Below are 21,742 nucleotides of genomic sequence, written 5' to 3'. Positions count from 1 at the left end.
TATAAATGAACTGGATAGACTACAAGGTGGAAAAATGAAGAACAGGTTCAAACTTCCACACAACAATAAATATGAGAACACATAAAAGAAATACATAGGATTTCTGGAGAAATTCTATAGACAACCAAATAATCATTCTATTAAAACTATATGAAAAAGACATATTTATAAATGAAATTGCTCAAAAATTAATCAGCTAATCCACTAATAAATTGTGTTGTAATTTAGAATAAAAGACTGGGATTTAACAAGGATGGTGGTGAGTATCAAAATCATTTAAATGTAGAACTGAGTCTAAATGGTTGTAGGAAATATGAGTTAAAAAACACTTTTTAATCGAAAGAATGTATAATATAAAAATAATGAATTACTAATATTTTGGATCTAAAATTCCCTGGTAACTACAAAAACAACCAGAGTTCCAATCAAAATGGTAGAAGATAAATGCTATGCCTGCTTCCTTTCACGACCATGTCAAAATTACAACTAAACTATAGACCAACTATATTGAGAATTGCTTGCAGTCTCATTGGACGGAAGTCCTATAGCTAAGAACAGTTTCTGCTTCATTTGAGGAAGTTACTGAAACTTTCTGTATTTCCTGCAGTGAGGACAGAATGAATAAATATATAAATCTTGTTTAGCACCTTGCATGGCATATGTTAAGAGCTCAGTAAACATTAGCTGTAATAATAATATAATCATTACTATGTTGACTTTGACACTTCTAAAAATATGGGGGTAAGTATAGTTTAACCTACTCAATTTTTACTAGAATTAAAAAACATATATATTTACCAATCCACAAGAGAAAACATGAGCAAACAAAATATAATCTATATGTAAATGATAAAAAAAAAACAAAGAGAGAGAGAAATATATTAAATGCATAAAATAAAGGTAAAAATAAAAAATAAACACATTGTGTCAGTTAGGTGCTCTCGGCTATAAGTAGCAGAAACTCTGATTCAAATTGGCTCAAAGAACAATAAAGAACTATCTAACTTTATGTAACAGGAATGTAAGGTATAGGATGACCACAAGGCCATTAATCAGAAGCTCAGGGACACTTCGAGAACCTAGGTTCTCCCCATGTCTTTGCTCTGCCACCTTTGTGAAGACCTCACCCTCAGGTAGTGCTCTACACTCCATAGCAGGTCCAAGTGCAGTTTCCAGACGAAATGGGGCCTGGCAGAGGAAAAGAGACTGTCCTTTCCCATAGGTTTTTTAGAAGCAAAGAAATTTTCTCCAGAATAACCCCCAAACCCATTTCCTTTCTCATTGCCTTGGTCAGAATTGAGTTACCTGCCCCTTCCTGAGCCAATCACTGGCATGGGATGGGATTACAACACTTGGACCAATCAGGCCCACCTTGGAGCTGGGACAGAGTTAGATTCACCTGGAGCTTGAAGGGTACATTCCTGGAACTATCTGGGCTGTGTTAGGATAAAGAAGAAAGGAACAGATGTTGGGCAGGGGACAACAATGTCTACCATACGTATCGGTTCTAAAAATGTCAATGTAATTAACTCTCTCATTAATAGACAAAGGCTTTTTATGTTTGGTCAAAATACAAAATACACAAGATACAACCCAAACAAGGTTGGAAATAAAGGTTAACACTTAGCCAAGATGTATGTACACAAAATGGAATCAGAGATAGAAATTGCAAACAAAGCATTAAATAGCCAAGAGGGGCATTTTAAATTGCTTATGGGTGTGATCTCCAATTAGGATACAACAAATGCACATCTTCATCTCATGTTATATTATAGCATCATGAAATGTAAAGCAGAATCTCTGATAAATGAGGAAATTCAGAGCCATACAGTAATCAGAGAAAAGTTAGACCCGTTTCTTCCAGGTTTGAGCTGATTATATTGTCAGAAAAGAGTGAAGTGTTCCAAATACTATAATTAATAATGTTGATTTAAAATAAACCTCACTGGTCTGGCCTAAAATAAAATTCAATCTATGGCTCCAGTTATTATCGTGGTAAGCACTTACCCATCCAGGCAGGCAATAACAAATACCCTTGAAGTGCTTCCTTGTTGTTCTTTGTAACCCCTGAATGTTCCTTGACCCCCAGAGCTGCCTTACTAATACCAAAGACACAGCCTTCATGTTCATCTGTTCTGGTTGCCTCGTTCAGTTGTCCAGATGCCATCTTTGCTGCAGGTGAGCCTGGTGAGGGTCAGCTCAGTTGCCCACCATCTTGCAAAGGCTACCTCCCCTTTACTTGCTGCATAAGTCTATAAGAGACCTTTCTTTTAAGTTCCATGGCTGAGAGCAGACTACGGCCTTTAACAAGGATTTACTGAGAGTTCATAAAGAAGGATGGAGAAAACAAATTGTTCTTGCCAACAGATACACCCATTTCCAGAGGCTCCAGCCCCAGGCCTGCCCTCAGGGTCCCTCCAGCTGCCGTCCCTGCTCCACTCTTGCCCTGTCCCTGAGATTCACCTTCCTGTCCAGCTGTGTTCTAGTATTTCTAGTATATCTCCCCAGGCTTGACTACTGTCAGGCTTGACCCCTGTTTCAGGTACTAAATGACCATGAAAAGGTCAATCAAGATTCAGAAGGAATCACTCACTTCTCCAATGGCTGTGTGTGCTCTTGTCCGATCAGTGATACCAGATATTTACTTTCTATCTATTGTTTTCAAAACACTTAGGACTAAATTTTATCTTGGGTGTCCCATAGAGACATGTATCTAACTCTATGCACTACCAACAAAGAATACTATATTTGTCAAATGTACCTGAAGCACTACAAAATGCATTCTATGTTAACCACAATAAAATCTGAATAAATTGCAAAGAGGAGAAATTTTGCAAATGAATAAGCAAAGAGCAGGAACAATAATATATAACTACTTGGAAAATGAAAAAGTATTCCTAAATCATACATTAGGACTACATTTTTAAATGCCTATTTAGAAAATTATAACAAATAGAAAATTATATATAAACACTCTGTTACAATAAAAAATTTTCGTGATAAATATGTGGCCTTAAATGCCTACAAAATTGAAAGTGAAATATGGAAATAAATGAACAACACATCCAACTTAGTTATCAAAAAAATTAGATAAACCCAAGGAAGGCAGAAATTTTTAAAAATCGTTTGAAAATAATGAATTATAAATGGAAAATTGATAAATCCTAGAAACAGATATTTGAAAGGAAAAGCCAGATAGCTAAATATCTAGCAAGTATATCCAAATAAATCATAAAGACACAAAAACAAAACATTAGATATGAGAAAGTAATTATATTCATACACTTTAAAAAAAATTTATACAACAATGATAAAATGGGCAATTTTCTAGGAAAACATAAGTGAAGCAAAACTTACTCATGTTTAGAAAGAATATCTATACTGATAAAAAACAGTAAGAAAAATCTCAAAATGTAAATATTTATTATTTCTTAAATGGTAGAGGAAAATATGTGAGTTCTTTAAAACTCTCAAGGAACAGATAAGATCTATGCTATATAAAGTATTCTGGAGTTCATTTTTAATAGAATATTTCCAGTTTGTTTTTCATAATCTTGATACCCAAACTTGCTAGAGAATGCACACTTACATACCCACACATCCCACATACAACTACAAAATGCATTCTATATTAACCATAATAAAATCTGAGTTAATTGCAAAGGGGAGAAATTTTACAAATGAATAAGCAAAGAGCAGGAACAACAGATGTTACTTACCAACAATAAAATGCAAAATGCCAAATAAAATATTAACACAAATTAAAATTGTAAGTATGATCTAAGAAATTTAAGGACTACTATAATTTCAAAAGTCAAACAATATATCAATTTTTATGTATCCCTGAAACATCAAGATACTAAGAATAAGGCTTTCTTCCTCTAAAATAAAATCTATCTTAAAAAGAGTAGTGGACATTTGGTGAAATGATGAAACACTGAAGGGATCCACCACAGTAGAGTGAGCAGCAGTACAAAGGGTACCAGATATTACTACTTTTACTTTGGAAGATGTAGCCAATGCAACAAAACAAGAAAAATAAATTTAAAAAATATGCGTGTGTGTGTGTGTGTGGACACACACACACACACACACACATATTTGAATAAGGAGGAAAAAGGAAAATTTAAGAGAATAGAAATATTAGTAGATGAATACACTACACATACACACATATACATACATGTACATGCACACACATACACCATACAATGGCTTTCCAAACAAAAATCAGCAAATATATGGAATATCTATCAATACATTAGGAATTAGGTAGTATTTGATGAGGAAAACTATTACACTTTATTGAGGTACATAAAAGTCTTAAACAAATTTAAAAATGAACATAAGAAGATGATTTATTTTTCAAAATAATGTGTCATTTCCTCTGAAAAGAATTCATAAGTTTCAATTCACTTCCATCAAAATGCCAAAATCCCATGAAAAGCTAATGTAAAACTCAATCTAGAAATATAAAGAAGCCCCCTAAAAAAGACAGTAATGAAAGGAGACGAACACCACCAGATAATAACACTTACTCGATTACAAAACTCACTAATTAAAGCAATGTGGTGCTGGGGCGAGAATTGTCAAATGAATCAATGGCACAGAGAAGCAATTCCAGAAATAGACTATAATACAAATTAAATACAGCATTTGACCAAGATCACATTTTAAATCAAGGAAGAAGAGAATATTTAATAAATGGCTCTTAGACAACTGACTACATATTTGAAGAGAAAATGTTAGATTTCCGCCCTATACCATACCCCAGAGGTATTGACCTATTAATTATAAAATGGAAGGGAGAGAGGGAGGAAGGAAGGGAGAGAGAAAAGAAATGTAAGACAGAAAAGGAATATAAGACACAAATAAATATACATTATTTTAAAATTCGATCTAAACCTAAAAACAAAATAAAAGACATCTTTAAGGGAAAGGATAGCTACAGTTTAATTCATAAGTATCAGGAACTTCTGATGGGGAGGTGGAGAATCACTATTTATTTATTTTTTTTTTAAAAAGCATATATCTAGGGGAAATACTTATACTATATATCACAGTACTACAGAGAAATAAAAAGTATTTTTAGATCAATAGAAAATGGGCAAAGAATATGAGCAGACAATTCACAAAAGAGAAATAAAAAATAAGCAAAAATAAGAAGTATTTAGTATTTCACGTAAATCAAAACAATGTGCTTTCTTTTTTTCCTGTTTATAAAAATACTGCTTTTCCTTTTTTTTAATTCCATTCTTCAATGCTGACAGGATTGTATTGGAAATATGTACCTCCAAATACTGTTAACGGGCATTTAAATTGGTTCAGATTTTCTGCAAGATAATATAGCAAGAAGTATCAAAACCCTTTAAATTTTTAAAAAATCTTTTAGTGATATTTCCTAAGGAAATAAATTGAAATTTGCACCCACATGTATAAAAGTGCCACAAATGTTATACTTCTAATTTTAAGAATTAATAAAGAACACACTTCATGACTTCAAAAAAGGGCTTTGGTAAAATATGTTTCCAAAAATTTAATATAATGTATTAAGTGAAAAAGTCTATTGTGTATAGCTTGAATATGAACTTAAATTTGTAAAACAAAATGAAGGTAAATAGAGAGAGACAGACAGACATACAGACAGACAGACAGAGACAGAGACAGAGAGACAGAGAGAGAACAAGAGTGAGAATGTGAGAGTGAGAGAATACACAGAAAATGTTAGCTATTAGGTGAGACTATAAATATGTTCTGTTTCTTATGTCTTTCTGGTTTTTTAATGTAATGAATAAGCATTGCTTTTAATATCAGGAAAAGAGAGTCATTTTTAAGATAGCGATTGCATCAGAACACTTATTTAGGTAGAAGTATTTGGATTAGAGTCAAATCTCTTTGAACTCCATTTATGCCTTAAATGTTGTACCCACAAATAATCATCACTATCTTTATCTTCATAAAGACACCTTTGCTAAGCCCTTATTTCAAGCAGGTGGTATGTACTGGAGACATAGATATATAATAAATTCACCAACTTCAAGGAATTTGAAGTCCAGATTGGCCTTATATGTGGAACTTGATGTTCCATTGAAGGTTTAAATTGTATTTATCTTATTTATTTATTTTTCTTTTTTTACTTTTTAAAACACCTACAGCACCTGGTCTTCCTAGGTGATCTTCCATCCAAGTACTAACCAGGCCCGACTCTGTTTAGCTTCCAAGATCTGACAAGATCGAGCATGTTCAGGGTGGTATGGTCGTATTTATATTTCTTCTCTGGGCTACAAATAGTCTTTGTCTTCCTTAGGAAGTTAAGAGAACTGTGCCCCAGGGAACTACAGCAAGGGTTAAGCTTGACCTAATTGGCCCCAGGGAGGAAACCATTCTCCACACAAGATTCTGGTGGGAGCCTTCCTCTTTCCTAGGGCAAATCTGACAAAGATGCTCATAATATAATATAAGCTTTAATCAGCCAAGACTGCTATAACAAAGTCCCATAGACTGGGTTGCTTATAAACAACAGAAATTTATTGCTCACAGGTCTAAAGTCTGGAAGTCCAAGATTAGGGCCAGCATGGTCACATTCATAGTCATGTGAGGGCCCTCTTCCCAATTGCCAAGGCTAACTTCTCATTATATCCTCACATGGTAGAAGAAGGTCAAGAGAGTTCTCTGAGGTCCCTTTTAACAGGGCAGCAATTCCATTCATGAGGGCTCTACCATCATGACTTAATTATCTCCGAAAGGCCCCACCTCCTAATACCATAGCATTGTCATTTAGGATTTCAAGACACGAATTTGGTGGGGGAGGGGCACAAGCATTCAATCCACTACAATATATTCAGTGAAAAAGATACATAACTTTACCATGTAGAACATGAATATCAACTTAAACTTGTAAAACAAAACAAACTTCCCCCCAACCAGTAATGGACAGCCAACTAAGGATTCTGGAGGAAGGGCTTTCAACAGCATTAAATGTTTAGCAAGAAGAAAAGTTGGACTAGGCAGAGTAGATTGTTCATAACCAGAGCACCCCCCACACAAGTTTGTTGGTTAAGGATGACATTTCCTGCTTTCTAATTTTGGAAGACCTTGTAATTTAATTTTGCCTAAAACTTGACCATACATTCCAAGACTGGGGAAGAAATCTCAGGAAGGAAAACTACATAAGCAAAAGTGAAAAACTAGAAATGCTATAGTATCTGTAAAGAACAGTAAATGGTTGCATTCTCTCCCCATGTGTTCATTATTACACTTTGCCTCCGTTTTAAATTTAAAACTTATTTATCCCTCCTCACATCAAAACATGTCAAAGGAAAAAAAGCCATAAATTTCATTCACCCAACAGATTTGTCAACATAGAAACCATTTTTTTCTTCTTTGTTTTACTCAAGATGTTTGGTCCTCCTACTTGGATTCCAAATGGGAGAAAATAATAATCAACGATTGATTTATTTGTGTGGACAAAATGATTTGATGCTGTTCCTTGTCGTTGACAGAATGATCTGGGTGAAATTGCATTCCATTGATAAAACTGTGATGAAATGTTATTCGTTGGATGAATAAAGTTACAAGTCAAGAGAAATTGCTTTGGCTCACATAATATTTTTTCAGCCGTCAGTCATTTCTTGGCATTTGATCACATCATTGTCTCTGCTCCTATTATATTGACTTCGTTGTCTGTTATTAATTGAAGCATGACTTTTCTTTCAAAACTACAACGAATAGCACGAACTCAGGAAAATGGAAGAAGTTTCACTTTTACTTTTCCTAGCCCCTTGATGGGTCCTCTCCAGAGTAACTCACCTTCCTTACTGATATACTTCAAATATCACAAACATGAACTGACTTTATTCGGCATGCTTTCAAATGGCCTCATGAAGACACCAACTTTATAATAAAACTTTCTTGCTATGAAGTAAGACTATTACATTGCACTGAGAAATAAAGCACTGATAACATATCACAGCCTAGGTGCAACCCACGAGCAAAATGTTGAGTGAAAGAAGCCAGACACAAAAGATGCATACTGAATGAGTCCATTTACATAAAGTTCAAAATTAGACTTGACTCTTCACTGATGTAGGAAGTCTGGGGAATGGCTACCCTTGGAGGCAGTGACTGGGAGGTAGCAGGAGAGTACTTACGCTCTGGTATAGTTCTGTTTTTTGATTTGGATGGTGGTTAGAGGTATATTCACTTTTTAAAAAATCCCCTCATGGTATACCCTTTCGCATGTATATTTTAATACAAATTTACTAAATGAAAAATTGTTTAGTTACTATCAAAAAAGAGATGTCTTTTTTTAGCCCTTCACTGATTAGACGTGGAGATGAGAGGAAATCAAACTGTAATGTGACCTCCAAGTTTCTTTCATGCATTAGTGGTGGGTATACAGAGGACAGAAAGGCACAGTAGAGGATTGTTTTTGGAGAAAGGGAGGGATTGGTTTGAAAAAGTTGAGTTTGAGGTGCCTACAAGTCCAGACATTCAGTCTAAACTCAAAAGGACAACTGAGATGGAATATGTATATATATATATTGGAGTATATATTTAGGAGTTTTCAGTGCAGTGATGACAACTAGATGAAACTGACAGGGGAAAAGCAAAATGAGAAGAGGAGTTGAAGGAGGAGCAGGAGGAGGCCATATGCTGAGCTGCAAATTTCCATCCCCAGGGACACGGGCAAGGTAGACTTCCTGGCCATTGAATCTTCATGGAGCATGCAATTGTGTGTGTGTGTGTGTGTGTGTGTGTGTGTGTATGTGTGTGTGTGTGTGTGTAGAAACTGAGGGAAGAAATTTACAGAACATAATTGGAAAGAAATTATGAGCCATAGGTACAGGAGTATTATATGGAGTTTAGGTAGAATAGTGGTGTGTAGAAGGAGGCACAGTTATTAATATTTCTCTCATTTATATTTTCCTGTCCCCTTCTTCCAGTTCAATAAAGACACCCATAAAATAACTTATTTTAGTATATAGGCAGTCAATAATATATGACAACAGGCAGGTCAGCAAAAATGACAGTTTTATCCACAACATGAAAATTACCAAAGAAAACCATTGTTTGTTTTGAAATTAATGCCTCTTAGAATCAATAATACATCGGAAAATTGACTATAATGTGTTTATGGTGGTTTTCAGCAGGGTTGCAGGGTCCATTGGCTCCCTTTCTACCACAGTAGTTAAATTAGTAAGTAAGTCACTGTGCATGCTAGTTATCCCATTGTCCATCTCATTCTTATAAAAGAGTGCCTGACACCTAATAAGAAGCCAGGAAACATTAACAACTATTTGTCAATTTGCATTTTAGGTATTAGTGTTTTGTCACTTATTGGTGAAGTAATCACTATGAATTAACAATACAAACATATTAAAGATTTAGTGTGTCTGTTGATGCCAACCTTATATTGGCTCTGTGCTACAGACCCTAAGGAAACTCATAAATAACACAGAGCCCCTCTTAGGGTCAGAGCCTAATCTAATCAAGAGGAGTTTAGGCCACATCCGTGTCAACCACTCTGTTTTCCAGATAAGACACAGTACAGGATCTTTCCAGATAAGGAAAAGGAAGCCCTAAAAGATAAACAAACAAATGAACAAACAAAAACTAAGTCTACAACTCAGATTTGCTGAATCCTAGCTTGGGGATCTTGGAACTATAGCATCTCATCTCTTCTGTACTAAAAATTTCATAATTGCATGAGGAGAAATGCAAGAAATATTTAAAATGATGAAACCCAATGTGTTCATGGTTGGTGGTTCATGCTCTACTTGTGCAGGGTTCACAGAGGGGAGGGATCTCGAAGGCAGTGTGGTGTAATGGAAAGGAATGGTAGTCTAAGAGTCATGAATTCAAATCTCAGCTCTGTCACTTTCTAAGCATGATGATGTGACATAAGCTACTTCAAAAAGAACATAAAATATAGAATTTCCATGAGCGTCTTTATTAAGGAGATAAAAATATCTTCCTTAGAGGTAGCTCTCAAGAATCAATCAAATAATGTATAAAAAACAACAAAGCACCTGGAACATTAGACATTTGGTATACGTTAGCTCCTCTCTTTTTTTCTTTTCTTCCTGGAGCAGCCAGTCAGAAGTTCACAGACACTATAAACTAGAGATGAACTCCAAATGATTTGGATGTTTTTTTCCTCCCCTTGAGATGGTGTGTTGAGTGTTGCCATCCCATACGCACAATCACCTCAAAATCTGAGCCGTGAATTCCAGTCTTCAAGGTCATCACTCACTTGACCCTGCTTCCCCAGGTGTGGGGGGCCTCGGTCACAGCCCAGGCTCATTCTCTAATGTGCAGTCTAGGAGAACAGAAAACAGCTGTCCACCAGCCTTCCCACTTACTGCATGCAGCACCACTGGTTGCCAATACACAGACCAACCATGAAGAACCAAGGTCTCCCACTTTCTCTCTTCTTCTGAGAAATAAGAAAGTTCTCCTAAGATTATTTGAGAAAATCTGCATTTCTTTTTATTTATTGAGAGAATTGTCCCCTCAAAAATAAATGAATGAAGATGAAGTTCACTGACTGCACCAGGGAGCCTTTGGGTAACTGGGCACTAACCTTGACTATTCATCCACTTGGGGTCTGCATGGACAGTCTCCATCACCAGGTCCTTTGAGTAGGCTCCTTCCCTCCTGAGAATGACAGAAACTTGCTGTATTTGGCCCTCTCTTCTGAGGCTACAGACCATGTCTCAGGCCCTTCCAATCTGTAATGGAGGAAATTTAGAATGTATTCCCTTTTTGAGGGCTTTGCAGAAAGATAGAACTGACAAGCCACTGGAAGCAACCCCCTGAGCCACCTCCTGCAGGCTGATCTTCTCCCCCAGCAACTACCCGAAGGGTCCCGGGCTTAGGGCCCTTGTCTACCCCAAGCCAGGGGAGATTTACATAGGAAAAAAGAGCAGAGGGAACTGGAACTGGGCTGTGGCAGAGATGGCGCTAATTGGAGCAAAAGATTTTGCCAACTGGAAATAGTAGCTCTAGGCAAACTTAGACCCAAGGAACTCTGTGACATTCTCAGAGCCTGACTCTGGCCTGGCTTCCTCCACACACACACAACCTCCCCCACCACCCCGGGAAGATGAGATTGAATTCTCATGAAAGCAAGGCAGAAAAAGCTCAAATGAGTCAATTAAGAGCAAATATAAGGATATAAAAACCTGTATCTATTTTTCTCCTGTGAATTTTAAAGTCTTTGTAAGAGTAGGAATATCTGCCCCAGAGCCTCTGGACTTGCTGGTCAAGCTAATTTAAGCTTTACCACCAAAGAGACTAAAGAGGTCATTGGATGGCCTTGGCTGGGAGCTGTCCATGGCCTGCTGGAGCTGTGCTGGCCCCTAGGTTGGGTACTCTGCAGATCCCTGAGGACTGGTCTTGGAAAAGTATGACTTCTATGAAATGCCATCTTCCTGAGTTTCAAGAGTCTCCTCGCCTAGATTACAGGCCTGCCTCCGAATCCCACAGTACTCTGCTATACTTTGTCCCTTATCGCCACCATCATCTGTGTGCATCGACCCTACCAGACCTGTGAGGTGAGTGTATAGTGCACAACTCATATCCTTTTAGCCACATAGCTCATCAAGTGCTTTGCTCTGAAATATTAGATAAATGAATGAATAAAAAATAAATTAGGAGTGACAGCCACTTCCCCTTTAAATATACGTTTGCTATCTCCTTCATCTTTCGATAACCTCATAGGGCTAGAAAGGCTACAATTATTAAGCTCATCTTATAAGCTATGAAACACAATTTGGATCTATGACTTTCCCCATGGGCTGTAACTCATCTGTAGTGAAGCCAGCCTGGTGCTCCCCAGCCTGGAGCCCTGCCTCGGTGCTCCTTCCCCAGCATAGCTCTACCTCTTCGCCAAGCCACTGGGGCTTGAAGGGCATGCTGGACACAAATATCCAAAAGCTTAAGAGCCATCAGCAAAAAATATAGAAACCAGATATGGTCCATCTCTTCAATAGCAAATAAATAATTAATAGTGATGCCCATGCCAGAGTTTTAAGGAAATGTCAGGCACTTCAATTATGTCATTTGGGTAAAACATATAGACTGAATCCTTTAGAATAAAAATTACTTTCAGCTACAGCTCATTCTCAAAGAAAGGAAACAAAGGATTCCAAATCCAACAGCATACTTTGAGATGTGTTCATTTATTGAGTCATTAACTGAAGACTCTCTGAGTGCCTACTCTGTGCCCAGCAAGGCTCTGAAAGCTGGGATCCAGTGGTGGGGTAGAGGATGAGTCAGAGGCTTTCTGTCCTCATGGAGCTTATGCCGTAGTAGGGGGAGATAGACAATACAAACTAAACCAAATAAACAAGTAACATGGCATCAAATTGTGATGAGTGCTATAAAGAAAATAAAACAGAGAGGTATAATAGAGGGCGACTGGGGAGCTGCTTTAAACGTTGGAAAGGCCTCTTGGAGGAGGAGACATTTAACTTGAGATCTGCCTGACAAGAAGGAGGCAGCCTCATGAAGATGCTAGAGAAGAGCATTTAGACAGAGGAAGCGACCGGAGGTAAGGACAATGTTGTGGCTTCTGAAAAACAGAAAGGTCATTATAGGGACAGTGTGATGAACAAGAAGAGAGGGGAATAAGTGACGTGGAAGAGCTTGGCAAGGACAGACTTGCAGGCCAGGAAAAGAAGTTTGGATCTTTGTCTCAATGTGATAGAAAGACATTGGAGGGTTTGGGTAGAGGAGTGCCTATTTTGATTTATGTTCTGAAAATGTCATTTTCTTTGTGAAGAATGGATTTAAGTGAGGGGTGGAAGCAAAGAGATGAGTTAAGAGAAGGCTGCTGCAATATTCCCCACTGTGAAGATTGTGACCTGTCCTGAGTGGAGAGAGAAAATTTCACAAAGATATAGAATATGATTTTAAGCAAAGTCAGTAGTATTTGCCAATGAAAGAATCCAGGGACTGAATGAGTGAGCTAAATTAGGATGAGGCTTCTCATAAAGGAGCAAGCTAAATTAGGATTGGGCCTCTGCTTGGCTTCAGCAACTAGATATTTGATGGTGCCATTTACTGGGACCAGGGAGAGAAGTCAATGGAGGAATTCAAGAGCTTCTTTTCTGGGTTTTTGAGATCTGGGATTACTATCAGACATCCAAGTGAGGAAGAGAAGACTATTGGATACATGAGCTTCAAGATCATAGAAAAGGCCAGGCCTACACATTTAATTTCTGAGTGAGCTATTGACATAGTGTTAGTAACTAAAGTGAAGAAATTTCTCTGAAATCTGATAATGTAATTAAAGAAGAAAAGAGGCCCAGGATGATGTCCCAAGCATTCCAACATTCAGGTAAGTCAGAAGAGCCAGCACAGATGAGTGAGATGTGAGTAGTGAAGCAGGTGGAAACTTGGGAGTGTAATGAATCAGAGCACTGTGTCCTAACATAATCATAAGAGGCTTTCCGGAGTAAGTGGTATCAAGGCCAAGCATTAGAGACTCAGTGGGCAATGTAGAGCAGTGAAGGACATTCCAGGTGGATGTAAAACTGTGAGCAAAGACCTGCAGTAGGGTTTGGGAAATAAGTAAGGATCAGTAGTGGCAGACTGGAAAAGGGAGCAGATCTAAGATCACTGCCCATGTGTTGAGGTCCACCAGGGAGAGTCAAAGCCAAGGGCTGTGTAAAGGCAAGAGGAAGCCAAGGCTGACCATGTCTCTCACAGCCCACCGCCTCACCTGGGCTTCAGACACTTTATTAAATGCTCTGAGAGTCAGGCCTGAGCATCCAAGGCTATTGCTTCCTCTCTCCCCAAACCCATTAACAACAGGCCACATAGAGGGCTGTCCAGAACCCATGCCCCTTTGTCCACTGTGCAACCAGACCATCAGCAGCCCTGGATCAAACCCCTTCTTTAACTGCTGTTTGCTTATGGGAGGGAAGCAATGGGGAGCCTTTAACCCAAGAATTCAGAAAATTAGCTCTACTTTAAGCTCTACTCTTTCCAGAGAACTTTCTGTAAATCCCTCTCTGCCCCAAATTAAGGTGGTTCTAATTTAAGGTCATATCCCAGTCCCTCTGTAAACTAACATGCCTTGTCTTTCCAACTTTCCTTATTATCTGTTTCTAAAAGTTTGCTCAATAGACCCAGTTTCTCTAGATTCTATTTATTTTGTAGGAAATTTATATCCTACCTCAAGAATGTAGGTTTCAGTCTGGGCAAATCATATTCCATCTGAAGTGTCCCCTGACACCTGTCAGCTGGTGAAAAGATTCTCATCTTCATGCCTGAAAGCAACAAAGAGTCTAGAGCTGGGCCTGAGATCCAGTTCCTCAGGAGAGAAAACTGTTCCCATGGGGAGGCCTGTGAGACAGACCCAGGGAGGTGGCTGCCTGGATAAGAGAAAAGCTTCCTGGAAGAAGAGAGGATGAACTGGATGATTTCTGTACTGGCATCTTTAATATCACCTCAGTGCAAAGCAAGCCCCCATAAGTATGTGCACACACACGTGCATATGTGCACACATTACACACACACACACACACACACACACACACACACACATCATGTTCGCACATCAACCTGGGCATACAAACCACTCAAGTGATGCTAGTAGTGGCCCCTTAAATATGTCCCCTGGTTAGTGTTCATGCTTTCACATGGCCTTCTTCCTAGGATAGGGAAGACATTGACTTTTCTGACTACCAGTGTCTAACAATATACCTGGTGCTCCATTTTTGCTCCTCTTGCCACCACTGCCATCTGATCTGAATGAGGGCTGATGGGCTGACCCCACGTGTTTGGGACATCCTGCTCTTAGCCCTGTCTCTCTGTCCAGTTCTCTAGCTCAAGTTAGTCAGCTGTAACCATTTACACATGTTAATGTCTTATTTGTGTCTTTTCTTGAGCCTTTTAAATATGAATGCATGTCCTAAATACTAGCCTGTGGCAGACACCACATCTTTCAAATTAGGCCAGGAAGCATGGGACTCCCTCAGGGTGCAGACTGTTTGTCTTCCACCAAACTGGAGACACATGGTGATGGTGTACAGTCAACTCACCTAAGCTATAGGCTGCTCTGAGGCTGGGACCTTCACGTCTATTTTACCAGGGTCCTCTGTCTGGCCCAGTTCAGGGCTCAGCACACAGAAGATACTTTGTAGGAGGCATGAGAGTGTCTGAGGTCAGGGGAGTTATTGACCCCCCTCTTCCTGAGACGAGTGTACTAGTATGCTATCTAGTCCTCTTTTTAGCCACTGCACACAGAAGAACAGTTGTCACAAGGATCCAGTCCTGGTTGTGCTCCATAACCATCTCTGGAGACAAAAGGCTACATGACCATCTGTCTGCTTGGGTCCAGTTTCAGAAGTACCAGGAAGACCCCTTGGATATTCCTAAACCTTGCCCACCTCTGGGGATATAATGCAGAAGGCAAGTCTCCTTTGGAAGATGACATATTGATTCTGACATTATTCCCAGGTCAGTGTCTAATTCCAGTGCCTCTTGAGGGAAGGGCTGAGTACAAGAACTCTGGGGGGCCTAATCTTGGTGATGATGCAGGAAAATGATGGCTGAGTAACAGATGGAAACCAAAATCGAACCCTCACACTATGTTCTATCTTCCCTAGTTTTCGTCCTGTTTCTCTTTGCTATTCTCCTCCACTAACAAGCTTCCCTCCTACCACTCACCCGAAGTGTAATAAAGAGTATCTAGAAGAATAAAGATGTGGAGGCAAGCAAGAGCACCCACTGCTTAGAGAAGGTACAGTCTCCTAGACAGACCTCTCAGAAGGGTCAGGAAGTATAGAGCAGAGTGGCCTGGGGTGACTTCTCCATTCAGAGCACCAGCGCCCCCTCCATGGGTACTCTGCACCACTCTGTCATCCTGCTATTACAGAAGCTCAGACAGAGCTTTGGAGTCAGCTACTGACCACCAGCGCCTCTGGTAAATGGTAAGCAGCTTGAGTAAGAACTAGGTTTTATTCCTCTTTATGTTCCAGTTACTTAGCACAGAGCCCAACAAAGCAAGCATCCAATGAGTGCTGATGAAAGAACTATGAACATGAGGAGGACTTATCATAGGTGGGCTCCCCCAAAAGCAGACTCTGAGATGAAGATTGGCAAACAGGAGGTTTCGGGGATGTCCTTAGGACCCACACCTATGAAGCAGTGAAAGAAGTAGGACTCGACAGGAGTTGAACTGCAATACAGTCACTACAGGGAGTTCTGGAGCTGAGAGGGCCCTTCAGAGTATCCCATCTTTATACTCCATTATCCACCGGTCTCTGCATGAGGGCTAGTCCAGGGCACCAATATTCCCAGCAGCTGGGGGAAGGAGTTCTTCAGCGCTGGACAAGGGGTCTACAACATCTACTACAAAGAACTTGATAAGAGTATCGGAATTTAGGGAATGGAAAGAAATGTACTAACCAGGAATGTTATGCTCATCCATTCACGTTTTCTCATCTCAGACGAGCAACCCCAAACCTCTCTGAGTTCTCCCAATTTCTCTTTCTGATTCTTTCCTCCATTTCCTCCAGAGATCAGAGTTCATAAACACTCTCAAAAGCTCCCTTTCTCTCCAGGCTCAAATATTGATACCACAGGACAGAAATTAGAAAACATCTGTCCCTATTTAAAAAAAAAAAAAATTAGATCTAATTTTTAAAACCATTACTTGGTATCATCCTATCCTTTCTTTCCAATCCATTGGAGAAGACCAAGTTGATTAAAGTCCTTCTAAAACAACCAGCTTCTTGGGCCCATTCTTACTCATGGGTAAGAGGACATTTATAAGGGAAGTTCTTTGTTATGTGGAGTGGTGGTGCTGTTCAGAGTTTAAGAAAAGCCAACCTGCCCAAAATAATGTACCCTACCAGCCTGTGGCCACTGCCTGAAATTCAGCCACCCAGAATATCCTTGTTATATTAGTCAAAGCCTCTTTTACAATATCAATGTCAAAGAAACGAAGAAACAAAGCTATTATACTTTAGGGTCTGTTTGAAGTTGTGCCCTATAAGCTGGTTTTATTAGTGATTGTTAGGACAGAATTAAGGCATTGGTCACTTAAAAGAAAAAGATGGATTTATAGATGGTCTGCTGCCTAGCAAGGTTACCTACTCAAAAGTATTGGCTACCATTGCTTTTCTTATTTCACAAAAATTCCCCCGACAAATAAACACAGAGAGTTTCCCAGCCTGGGCTTGTACTGAACAACCTTGAACAGGCATTCTTAAGTTTCTCCAGTTACACTCAAAGGGAAATCAATTTATTTGTCCAAATAAAAAACATAAGTACGAAGTGTTTAAAAAGCAAAGGGGCATAGAAGGGACTTCTGGTCAATTTTCCACTGTAAGTAAATTTTGGTTTCTTACCAGTTTTCTCAATGACCTGAAAGTTATGTGGGCACAGCCATGCAATTCCTGGCAAGAATTTCCCTTAAGAATGAATCTCCTCACCCATTGCTTTGCATAAACATGAATAAAGTGTGGAAAATAAAAACGTTCCAAACAGGAGATGCAATTATTTTAGGTTCTTTGCTACAGAAAAAGAAAACATCATCCTGCTATGATTTTCTCTTTACTTCTTTCCCTCATTCTCTTCTTCTCTGTCCCACTGTTTAATGAACCCCAGAATTTTTCTCCATCATATAACACAACCTTAGAAATAAACACTAGCTCCAACTGTATGGTATGGAAAAACAGGCTGGGCCTAAAGGAAAGTATTCATCCTAAGGAAATCAAGCAAGTCTGTGCATTAGATAAGGCTGGATGGCTTTTGCCTTCTCCCATTCCCTCATTCAGGTAGTTCCCGCTTTAACATTCTAAGAATAATATTCACTCTTGCCCTAGTACTTGGCCAACACCGAGTCTGAAGAGGAAGAATTTCAGAAGTCCTTCATAGTATCCAAGGACTCAGTGCTGTTAACTTTAGTATACCAACTTGAGCCAGGGAACTTTCTTATGTGATTCTGGTTTTTGCCTTCTCTCCTTATTTCTGTGTATGAATCCCAGTCCTCATCATCAACCCAATGTCCGGCCACTCCAGGATGTGCTGCTCTAGATCCCAGCTACCACCCACAGGGACAGCCATGCTGTTGACTAACCCCATGCTTGCTTGCTGACTTTGCCTAAATCGGCTGACTCCTGGGTTCCTCAGTTTTATGCCGCCTACCCTTAGGACCCCACTGCAGAGAAACAGTAGAGAGGAGCTATGAAGAGCATGTCATCTCCAGTGAGCTAGTCTGGGATGGAGTCCTGGTACCATTTACCAACTGGTGGACCTGAGAATGTCACTGCTTTATTCTCACTCTACTCTCTTACCTGTAAAAGAAAGAGCGATATTACCTGTCTCGCAGGTTGGCTGTGAAGAGGAAAGTTGTTAATACACATAGATTGCTGAGAACAGTGGTTGGCACAGGAACACACTCTTGGACTGTTTGCTTCCTCCTAGGCTGTTCCCCACCCTGGGCAGCTTGTCCACTAGGACGGTCACACGGCTGATCGGCCACGCCCACTGAGTACCAAGTTTTCTGTCCATTGGACTGAACTCCCCCAACCCCTATCAGTATCTGCCCCTTGCTATTGAGCCAATCTAATTCCAGGGCCTACTCCCTTCCAAGTCCTGGCCACAGCCTCATCAAAGTTACTATAGATTAAACAGTACTGGATTTAAAACAGCTCACCCAAAAATCATTTATCGAGTGCTTACTATGTGCCAAATACTATACTGTATGTGGGAATATACAATAACAAACTTCTACTGCCTTTTCTTCTCAAGAGAGCTTGAAGTCTATTAATTTTATAAAATGTCTCTAAAATCACAATGAGAGTTTATAGCAAAAATAAATCTTGCTTTCCCCCTGAAATGGGACTATTGCATTCATTTAGATTCCCCGCAAGGTGTATTGGATGTCTGCGGTTTTCGAGGCTGAGTTCTTGGGGTTGAGCGAGATGGGAAGAATTGAGTCACCTATCCCCCAAACCCATCTGAAGACTGACTTTCTCTGGGATATGGGACACACAGATCTACAGGGAAGGGACTCTGAAGAGGAATCCCTTTGGCAGTTCTCCAGTTCTTAGATATAAAGTCTCTCGTTTCCAGCAAGAGACTGTATTTACAGTGGCTATACTGGGAGGCAGATTTTGCAATAAAATTAGAAAACCAATGAAAATTAGTGATCCTTGCTTCTTTTCTATCTCATTCCATCACTACTATAGACTGAATGGTTGTGTCCTCCCAAAATTCATATGTTGAAATTTAATCCCCAATGCATTAGTATTTGGAGGTGGTGCCTTTGGGAGTTCATTAGGTCCTGAGGGTGGAGCCCTCATGAATAGAATTAGCACCCTTTTAAAAGGGACCCAGAGAGCTCCCTAGTCCCTTCCACCATGTCGAGTTACAGCAAGAAGATGGCCCTCACCAGACACTGAATCTGCCAGGGACTTGGTCTTAGACATCCAGCTTCCAGAACTTCAGCAATCAATTTGTGTTGCTTATAAACCACTCAGTCCATGGGATTTTGTTATAGCAGCCTGAACAGACTAAGTCAATAACTGTCCCATTTATTCCAATCCTTAAGATTGTTCACAGGTGTTCACAGGTGTTCATACATAGTTTCAATCTTTCCACTAAGGGGAATAAAAGGTATTTTCAATGAGCTTAGTTACTCGGTGGAGATGAGACCTGAATGTATTTCCTGTCACAGGGCCTTTAGCCAGCATTGACTGGGGATCGCAGGTGCCTCAGTGTGAGGAGCAGGACTTACGCCAGCCTTTATCGTGCCCCCAGGCAGGGTGGGTATGCATGGGGGGTGCCTCGGCGGGGAGCCATGGAGGCAGAGGCACTAGGGCCGCAGCACTGCAGCCGGCAGATTCTTACGGTGCAGTCTATTTGGCGTGATAATCACAGCTCCCACCAAGTGGCCTAGGAGCCCCAAACCACAGCGTGGGGAGCGCCAGAAGCCATCCAGAAAAAACGAATGCATAAATTAAACTCAAAGAGGGTTGGTTCCCAAGAGGGCTGTGTGATATAATTTTTAAGCCGAGTGAGGAAAGTACCTCAGACATCACTGGTATAGAATGATGGGGACCCTTGCCACCAAGGAGATTTGCACTCCAAGGATATTTAAGATGGCTGTGCAAATGAGTCCTACAGACTAAATGAAAAATTAGAACCCAAGATTATGGCTCATGAAGCTGGGGAAGGCCCCAGGAGGTTTCCCTTCTTCTCTCCTCCCACAAGCCCCTCTGCCCTCAGGGCTGGCATCACATGGGTTCCTTGCCTAGGTCTACTTTCGCAGGTGGGTTTTCGAAAGGCAGGAGAGGACTGGAAACTTCAGAGCTTCATCCCTCCCCTCTTCAACATGTCTGTCCCTGGGAAGCCTGTTTATGCAACACTATCATCGGAAAGCTATCTTCCCACTTCCCTAACACTTTCCTGAGACACTCGGTAACTCACAGGAATGAGAGCTGAAGCTCTTTTTCCTCCTTTCTGTGCTCTTTGTGTCTTCCCAGCCTCAGCATCACAGACACCAGCAGAAGCACAGAGTTGTTTCAGGTGTCTGAGGCAGCCCCTCCTACACACACACACACACACACACACACACACCACTGACTCCTCCTGACAGTCTCTTAGATCCTTCCTCTCTGTTTCTCTCTCCTCCTTTCTCAGCACTCTTTCATACTTGGCTGTCACCCTCAATATGGTGCATTATGAGTATCTGCTTACTTGCTCAGCTCCTCCCACAGACTATGTCACGCTCTATGAGCGGTACACAGGCTGGCAGGCATAGACAATAAATGTCAATTGATTATTTCTTTTAATCATTCTTATTTGTCTCCACAAGACTCCAAAAAGGTCTTCTTTCTGGTCAATCAGTGTCGCCATTCCAGCCCTCTAGAACCTTGTAGGCATTATTTAGGTAATTTAGCCCTTTTACAAGTTAGCTTGCTGTGTCTCCTTCCCCATTAGGGTTGTATCTCCAGCACCAGCATGGAGCTGGCATGTACTAGGAGTTCAGCATTTGTGGAATGAATAAATGAGTGAGAGTGAATAAATAAATGTCTCCTGTGGAAGGGGGGCTTTGAGAGAATAAAAACTTCGTTGATTTCACTTTGGTCTTGACCTGCCTCCAGTACTCTTTATATGGTGCTGCACATAAAGATGCTCACTTACATCTTGGCTGATTGCACTTAAAAGACACTTGGATGCTTTTCTTTTGAAGGATGACAGTGTTTTGTCCTCTCTGCCTCTCCGGATCTCACCCATACCTGTTTCATCCCATATTCCCCACCCAGAGAGTCCAGACCACCCTTATCACCCATTTCTTGCCCTCCCACAGCACTGCCTATGAGTCTGAGCAACTACGCCCTGATTATAAAAGTGCTTCCCCTAGTCAGAGGATGGGCCACCAAGGCAGAGAGAGAATCTCTGACTCCTCAGAAAGAGGTGTACTAGATTCATAATGCACTCTGCAAGTTCCCCTTGGCTGTACTTAAAGTATAGCTGCCATTCACCCCCAGAGGCCCCTTCGTAGGGCCACTTCTGAAATCTGACAGCAGTGCACCTTGACCCTTGGCCACCATAGACCCTCACTCAGCATGAGTTTCAATCTGAACCAAAGACAACTGAAGAAGTCATTACCGTGCAGCTGGACTCTTCTCTATGCCATAACTCTGTTGACCAAAAGCCATGTGCACTGTGACTTTTCTAAATCAAAGCAGCCTGTAGTATTTCAGAAGATTTTTCC

The 21,742-nt window shown here is 40.3% G+C and overlaps 1 long non-coding RNA gene and 1 pseudogene across 2 annotated transcripts in view; both read right to left on the bottom strand.

Moving 5' to 3' along the window:
• Positions 1 to 21,742, bottom strand: part of LOC107517388 — a 288,260-nt gene that overhangs the window by 122,593 nt on the left and 143,925 nt on the right. The window contains exon 5 of one of the 2 annotated variants that reach the window (XR_001598496.2): positions 10,303 to 10,733. The exons of the other annotated variant lie outside the window; for it this stretch is intronic. This is a non-coding gene — a long non-coding RNA (uncharacterized LOC107517388). Of the gene's footprint in view, positions 1 to 10,302; positions 10,734 to 21,742 lie in introns of those variants that run through there. 2 annotated transcript variants of the gene reach the window in all.
• LOC118610505 lies at positions 6,147 to 6,265 on the bottom strand (annotated as a pseudogene).

The sequence above is a fragment of the Rousettus aegyptiacus genome, unplaced genomic scaffold (assembly GCF_014176215.1).
Source record: "Rousettus aegyptiacus isolate mRouAeg1 unplaced genomic scaffold, mRouAeg1.p scaffold_m13_p_12, whole genome shotgun sequence".
NCBI classification, from domain to species: Eukaryota; Metazoa; Chordata; class Mammalia; order Chiroptera; family Pteropodidae; genus Rousettus; species Rousettus aegyptiacus.
Note: the sequence above shows the minus strand (reverse complement) of the source record. Positions and strands in the feature narration are given on the sequence as shown.